We start from the raw sequence: 8,594 nt of genomic DNA, 5'->3' as shown, positions 1-8,594 counted from the left end.
ATAGTTTTGCTATCTATTTCGTCCTTGAGATCCACTAGCTTCTCCTTTAGAAATTTGGATGGTATACTGTTTGGTGCATATATGTTGAGTACTGATATTTCTTCATTGTTTATACTGTCTTTTATTAGGATGTAATTACCTTTCCTATCTCTTTTAACCAGATCTATTTTTACTTTGGCTCTGTCAGAAATCATGATTGTTACTCCTGTCTTCTTTTTCTCAGTTGAAGCCCAATAGATTTTGCTCCATCCTTTCATTTTTATTATGTATGTATGTCTGTCTCACATGTGTTTCTTGTAAACAATATATGGTAGGATTTTGGTTTCTAATCCACTCTGCTAATTTCTTCCTTTTTATGGGCGAGTTTATCCCATTTACATTCAGTGTAATAATTATCAACTATATATTCCCAGACATTTTAATTCTCTCTCCTTGTCCTGCCCTTTCTTCTTTCACTATTTCCTTCTATACCAGTGTTTTGTTTTTAATCAGTTTCCCTAATCCCCTCCCTTATTGTACTTTCCATTTCTCCCCTCTCCCTTCTTATTCCCCTCTTATTCTTCTGTAGGGTATTGTTAAGCTACCCCCTCCCCCACCCTCTCCCTTCCTAGTGTTGCTTCTCTCCCCACCAGTCCTTTTGTTACCTTTCTACATCTCTATAGGGCATAAATTAATTCTCTGTCCCATAGATGTGGATCTGATTGTTCTTCCCTCTTTAAGTTGATTTCAAAGCATTTAAGTATTAAATATTTCCTCTCTCCAACCTCTTTACCCTTCCAGTGTACTGTTATTCTTCCCTGTCTGTTCCACAGGCTTCTTTATGGAATATAAATTTACTCCATTTTGTTTGTTTTCCCATTTTTCTTAATATTATCTTTTTCCCCACTAGTTTTGTGTGTGTGTGTATATACATATATATATATATATGTATATATAAATATATATATATATGTTTATTTATATCTTCACATTACATTTCATCCTATACAGTTTGTCACTGTCCCTCTATGTAAACTTCTTCTAGTTACCCTGTTGATAATAACATTTTTTTCTTTTAAACATTTATTAATATTTATTTTTTAGAAAAGTTAACATGGTTACATAATTCATGCTCTTACTTTCCCCTTCACCCCCTGAGTTCCATCCCGCCTCCCATGGCTGATGCGTATTTCCACTTGTTTTAACATGTGTCATTAATCAAGACCTATTTCCAAATTGTTGATAGTTGCATTGGTGTGGTAGTTTCGAGTCTACATCTCCAATCATGTCCACCTCAACCCATGTGTTCAAGCAGTTGTGTTTTTTTTTCTGTTTCCACTCCTGTAGTTCTTCCTCTGAATGTGGGTAATGTTCTTTTCCATAAGTCCCTCAGAATTGTCCTGGGTAATTGCATTGCTGCTAGTACAGAAGTCCATTACATTCTATTTTACTACAGTGTATTGGTCTCTGTGTACAATGTCCTTCTGGCTCTGCTCCTTTTGCTCTGCATCAATTCCTGGAGGTCTTTCCAGTTCACATGGAATTCTTCCAGTTTATTATTCCTTTGAGCACAATAGTATTCCATCACCAGCATATACCACAATTTGTTCAGCCATTCCCCAATTGAAGGGCATACACTCATTTTCCAGGTTTTTGCCACCACAAAAAGCACAGCTATAAATATTTTCATACAAGTCTGTTTATCTATGATCTCTTTGGGGGTACAAACTCATCAATAGTATGGCTGGATCAAAGGGCAGGCTTTCTTTTATAGCCATTTGAGCATAGTTCCAAATTGCCAGTCAGAATGGTTGGATCAGTTCACAACTCCACCAGCAATGCATTAATGTCCCAATTTTGCCACATCCCCTCCAACATTCATTACTCTCCCCTTCTGTCATTTTAGCCAATCTGCTAGGTGTAAGGTGATACCTCAGAGTTGTTTTGATTTGCATTTCTCTAATTATTAGAGATTTAGAATACTTTCTCATGTGCTTATTGTTACTTTTGATTTCTTTATCTGAAAATTGCCTATTCATGTCTCTTGCCCATTTATCAATTGGGGAATGGCTTGATTTTTTTATATAATTGGTTTAACTCCTTGTATATTTGAGTAATTAGACCCCTGTCAAAGTTTTTTGTTATAAAGATTTTTTTCCCCAATTTGTTGTTTCACTTCTGATTTTGGCTACATTATTTTTGTTTGTACAAAAGCTTTTTAGTTTGATAAAATCAAAATCATTTGTTTTACATTTTATAATTTTTTCTAACTCTTTCTTGGTTTTAAAATCTTTCCTTTCCCAGAGATCTGACAAGTAAACTATTCTATGTTCACTTAACTTATTTATAGTTTCCCTCTTTATATTCAAGGCATTCACCCATTCTGAATTTATCTTGGTGTAGGGTGTGAGATGTTGATCTAAACCTAATTTCTCCCATATTGTTTTCCAAATTTCCCAGTAGGTTTTGTCAAATAGTGGATTTTTGTCCCAAAAGTTGGGCTCTTTGGGTTTATCATTCACTGTCTTGCTGATGTCACTTACCCCAAGTCTATTCCACTGATCCTCCCTTCTGTCTCTTAGCCAGTACCATACTGTTTTGAGGACCACTGCTTTATAGTACAGTAAAATATCTGGTACTGCTAGGCCCCCTTCCTTCACATTTTTTTCATTATTTCCCTTGATATTCTTGATCTTTTGTTATTCCAGATGAACTTTGTTATAGTTTCTCCTAATTCAGTAAAAAAGTGTTTTGGTAGTGTTATATTGAATCTCTGGGAGCTTGAAGTCCACTCAATGATTGACAGATAAGTCAATTGGATAGAATGTTCCCAGAGAGGCATGTGGACTCAGGAGAGAGCAGTTGAGAACCCTGACAGAGATTTTGGGTCTTTTACCTGTCCCTGAGGCTAGAGATCAGTGTGGATCCTGGTCTTTGGAGATAGAGACTTGTAAACACTACCCTGCAAGCTCCTCCTGTGTTTCCTGTACCATTATCAACTTGTACTTGACCACCATCTCAGTTTCTACTGCCCTTAGATATTAGGAGTTTCATCATCTTAGTTATCTAGGCTTCCCATAGCCCGGGAGGGATCCAGGAAGTGGGCAGGAGAAAAAGAAGAGGGTAGAAAGGGTGGATATATCTCAACTAATAAGGCTTAAGATCTACTGAAGAAGAAGCTGAAGATTTCACAGCAGTTTACCTACTCTGGTTTAGCCCTGACCAGGCTGTACCAGAGAGAAGCTATCATCTTGATTCCTTCATTTGCCTACAGTTAGAGATTCATTAGTGTCAATTTAAAGTAGGCTTTCCTTTACCTCTATCCCACACCATTATCTTTCTTATCAAATATATACAAAGTTTAAAAGTACCTTCCTGAATTGGTTTCCAAAGCTTATTTGGGAAGGGAGTCAGGTAGTCAGATTACCAACATTACCTCAGCTGGAGAGCCCAATAATTAATATCAATTAACCCCAGGTGGGTCCTGAAGGGATAAATCACTTTGACCTAAAGAATCCTGCCTGGGCAACTGTCATAAAGGAGAAGTACCATCTTATCATCTCTCTGTACTCCAACTTCATATACATCAATAGTTATTAGTACCTCCTTATAATATAGCAGTAGTTTGATAGGTATGGCACTAAATAGGTAAATTAATTTGGGTAGAATGGTCATTTTTATTATGTTAGCTCGTCCTACCCATGAGCAATCAATATTTTTCCAATTGTTTATATCTAGTTTTAATTGTTTGGAAAGTGTTTTGTAGTTGTTTTCATATAATTCCTGTGTTTGTTTTGGTAGATAGATTCCTAAATATTTTATATTGTCTAGGGTAATTTTAAATGGTGTTTCTCTTTCTACCTCTTGCTGTAGTGATGTGTTGGAAATATATAGAAAAGCTGATGATTTGTGTGCATTTATTTTGTATCCTGCACTTTGCTAAAGTTGTTGATTATTTCTACAAGCTTCTTAGTTGATTCTCTAGGATTTTTTAAGTATACCATCATATCATCTGCAAAGAGTGATAGCTTAGTCTCCTCCTTGCCTATTTTGATACCTTCAATTTCTTTTTCTTCTCTAATTGCTACTGCTAGTGTTTCTAGTACAATGTTAAATAATAGAGGAGATAATGGGCATCCTTGTTTCACTCCTGATCTTATTGGAAAGGCTTCTAATTTATCCCCATTGCATATGATGCTTGTTGATGGTTTTAGGTATATGCTGTTTATTATTTTTAGGAAAGGTCCTTCTATTCCTATACTTTCCAGGGTTTTCAATAGGAATGGGTGCTATATTTTGTCAAAGGCTTTTTCAGCATCTATTGAGATAATCATGTGATTTTTGTTTGTTAGATTGTTGATATGGTCAATTATGTGGATGGTTTTCCTGATGTTGAAATTGGTATAAATTCCTGGTATAAATCCCACCTAATCATGGTGGATGATCCTCTTGATCACTTGCTAGAGTCCATTTGCTAATATTCTATTTAAAGTTTTTGCATCTATGTTCATTAGGGAGATTGGTCTATAGTTTTCTTTCTCTGTTTTTGGTCTACCTGGCTTTGGAATCAGTACCATATTTGTGTCATAAAAGGAATTTGGTAGGACTCCTTCTTTGCTTATATCAAATAATTTGTATAGTATTGGGATTAGTTGCTCTTTGAATGTCTGATAGAATTCACTTGAATCCATCAGGCCCTGGCGATTTTTTCTTAGGGAGTTCTTTGATGGCTTGTTCAATTTCTTTTTCTGATATGGGATTATTTAGGTATACTATTTCTTCTGCTGTTAATCTAGGCAATTTGTATTTTTGCAAATATTCATCCATATCTCCTAGATTGCTATATTTATTGCCATATAATTGAGCAAAATAGTTTTTAATGATTGCCTTAATTTCCCCTTCATTAGAATTGAGGTCTCCCTTTTCATCTTTGATACTGTCAATTTGGTTTTCTTCTTTCCTTTTTTTATTAGATTGACCAGTACTTTGTCTATTTAATCTGTTTTTTTCCAAAGTACCAGCTTCTAGTCTTATTTATTAATTCAATAGTTCTTTTACTTTCAATTTTATTAATTTCTCCCTTGATTTTTAGTATTTCTAATTTAGTTTCCATCTGGGGATTTTTAATTTGCTCGCTTTCTAATTTTTTAAGTTGCATGCCCAATTCATTAATCTCTGCCCTCCTTAATTTGTTTATATATGCACTCAAAGATATAAATTTCCCCCTGTGTACTACCTTGGTTGTATTCCACAGAGTTTGGTAGGATGTCTCATCATTGTCATTCTCTTCAATGAAATTGTTGATTGTTTCTATGATTTCTTCTTTGACTAGCTGGTTTTTGAGAATCATATTATTTAATTTCCAATTAGTTTTTGATTTGCCTGTCCAGGTGCCCTTACTAATTATTATTTTTATTGCATTATAATCTGAGAAGGTTACATTTATTATTTCTGCTCTTTTGCATTTGTTTGCAATATTTCTATGCCCTATTACATGGTCAATCTTTGTGAATGTACCATGTCAGGCTGAAAAGAAGATGTATTCCTTTTTGTTCCTATTTATTTTTCTACACATATCTATTAAATGAAATTTTTCTAGGATTTCATTCATCTCTCTTACCTCTTTCTTATTTTTTTTTGCTTGATTTATCTAGATCTGAAAGAGGAATATTTAGATCTCCTACTAGTATGGGAGATCTATTTCCTTCTTGAGCTCTGCCAGTTTCTCCTTTATGAATTTGGATGCTATGCCACTTGGTGCATATATTTTGAGCAGTGTTATTTCCTCATTGTTTTATACTGCCTTTAATCAGGATGTAATGACCTTCCCTGTCTTTTTTAATCATATCTATTTTTACTTTGGCTTTGTCAGAAATCATAATAGCCACTCCTGCCTTCTTTTTCTCATTTGATGCCCAAAGGATTTTACTCAAGCCCTTTACCTTAAACCGGTGTATGTCCATCTGCCTCATATGTGTTTCTTGTAGACAACATATGGTAGGATTTTGGTTTCTAATCCACTCTGCTATTTGCTTCCTTTTTATGGGAGAGTTCATCCCACTGACATTCAGAGTTATAATTATCAGTTGTGTATTCGCCAACATTTTGGTATCCTCTCCTAATTCTACTCCTTCTTCTTACACTATTTCCTTTTAAACCAGTGGTTTGCTTTAAGCCAGTAACCCTTGTCCCCTCCCTTGATTTACTTCCCTTTCTACCCCCTCCCTTATTATTCCCCTCTTTTTATTTTTAATGCCTAATGAATTCCCTCCCCCTTCTTCAAAAATATGGAACACTTCATGAATTTGCATGTCATCCTTGAGCAGGGGCCATGCTAATCTTCTCTATATCGTTCCAATTTTAGTATATGTGGTGCAGAAGTGAGTGTGATAATAACAATTTTTAATATTTGCCAATATCTTCTTTTCTTCTAGGGATACAAATTTATTGAACTTATTGGGTCCTTTAAAGAAAAGATTTTTTCCCCCTGCTGTCTTAATTACCTTATGTTGATTTACTTGAGTTCTGTGTTTGGGCAGCAAACTCTCTGTTTAAGTCTGTTTTTTTTTTCTTTATGAATGCTCGGAAGTCCTCAATTTTATTGAACGACCATACTTTCCCCTATAAAAATATAGGGTTTTTTTTTGCTGGATAGTTGATTCTTGGTTGTAGACCCAGTTCTCTTGCTTTCCAGAATATTATGTTCCATGCCTTCTAGTTCTTCAATGTAGATGCAGCCAGATCCTGTGTTATCCAAACTATGGTTCCCTGGTATCTGAATGACTTCTTTTTAGCAGCTTGTGATATTTTTTCCTTGGTCTGGTAGTTTTTTAATTTGGCTATAATATTCCTGGAAGTTTTCAGTTGTGGATTAAATATAGGAGGTGATCTGTGGATTCTTTCAATTTCCACTTTTCCCTCTTGTTTAAGAATGTCAGGGCAGTTTTCTTAGATAATTTCTTGTGGGATGATGTCTAAACCTTTTCTTTTGTCATGATGTTCTGGTAAACCAAAAATTCTTAAATTGTCTCTTTTAGCTCTGTTCTCCAGATCTTTGGGTGAATCACTGAGATGTTTTATATTGTCCTCAAATTTTTCATTTTTTAAATTTTGTTTTATATATTCTTGCTGCCTTGTGAAATCATTTGCTTCTAGTTGTTGAGTTCTATTTTTTTAAAGACTGAAATTCATCCCTGGCTTTTTGGTTATCCTTCTCCTTCTGGTCTAATTATCCTTGTAGATCATCTTTTGCCTTCTTTGCTTTATTTTCAAGCTGGTCAATTCTGGCTTTTAAGACTTTATTTTCTTGTTTTAGTTCATGTACATCCTTTTTCAAATTTTCTTCAGCCTCTCTTGATTGCTTTTTAAGTTCCTGAAGTTCTTGAGTTCATTGAATTTTGAGATCTTCCAAAACCTGTGTTCAATTCGCTGGAGCTTTCTTCCTCTTCTTCTATTTCATTTGCTCCCTTTTCACTTCCTTTAAAGAAGCTGTCAATTGTCATTTATTTTTCTCTTTTTCTATGGTTTACTCATATTTTTCCTTTTCTGTTCTGCTAGTTTAAGCAGATGGATTTAATGAGCTTTGATGAAAGATCTTCCCCTAGCTGTCAATGTAGGTTTCTGAAGACTTCTTGACTTTCCAATTGATGGAATTAAGCCTGTATTGATTGGATTAGTCTGTATTGCTTAATGTGCCCTGAGGCTAAAACCTAGAGAGGAAAAAAAAGAAGTGGGGGACAAGATGAAATGTTTTTGCTGAGTTGTCCAGCAGTAGGGTCCCCCTGCTTTGTCCTGCTGTCTGACCTGGTTTTCTTTCCTCTTGAAGCCATTTGTTCTCTATCTTGGTGTGGTAAAGCCAGGTGGTCTGAGGTTTGGCTCCATCTAAACCACCATCTTCTGAGCATTTTTGCTGTATTTCTCTGCTTTCTTCTCTAGCCACCTCCCTGGTGCCTGTTCAACTCCCCAAGTTGGTGTTCAACTCCCCAAGACTGGCACCAGCAAGTCCCTTTCTCCAGGCTGGTGCACTTGCCAGCCCTGAGATTTCAGGTGCCGCTGGAGATCCTGCACAGTGCGTTGGGGAGGGGTCCTGGGATTACTCTTCTATACCCTCAGACCCAATAGTTCAAGAATTCAAGCCTTTTTCTTGGTGTACCTCTTGAGCTATCCAGTAGTAGAATGCCCCTGCTCTATCCCATTGTTAGATTTGGTCCTCTTTCTTCTGGAAGTGCATTGCTTTCTATCTCAGTGTAGAAAGAGTGTGGAGGTTTTAAGATTTGCTCCCTCTAAGCCACCATATTCCCAGAAATCCCAGCTTGTGCTGTTTTGATAGTTTCTGGTTTCACTTCTTTTCCTCCCACCTAATCATTCACCAATACTTCTTCCATTCATTTGCTGAATATTGATAAGACATAAATCTGACTATATTAAAACAAAACAAATCCTCCATAGCTCCCTATTACCTGTAGAATTAAACTTAAGTTAGAAATTTTTATTTTACACTTTTTCAAAATCTGTTTCTCTCCTATCTTTCCAGCATTATTTCATAGTATTTCCTTTCATTCACTCTATATTGGACAACTACTTTTTTATACTTGATATGTCCATCTCTCACCTCT

At 35.6% G+C, this 8,594-nt stretch overlaps 1 pseudogene; it reads right to left on the bottom strand.

The window, feature by feature from the left end:
- Positions 1 to 6,260: 6,260 nt before the first annotated feature.
- Positions 6,261 to 6,355, bottom strand: LOC123248097 (annotated as a pseudogene).
- Between the last annotated feature and the right edge of the window lie 2,239 nt (positions 6,356 to 8,594).

This window comes from Gracilinanus agilis, chromosome 4, assembly GCF_016433145.1.
Source record: "Gracilinanus agilis isolate LMUSP501 chromosome 4, AgileGrace, whole genome shotgun sequence".
Lineage (NCBI taxonomy): Eukaryota > Metazoa > Chordata > Mammalia > Didelphimorphia > Didelphidae > Gracilinanus > Gracilinanus agilis.
Note: the sequence above shows the minus strand (reverse complement) of the source record. Positions and strands in the feature narration are given on the sequence as shown.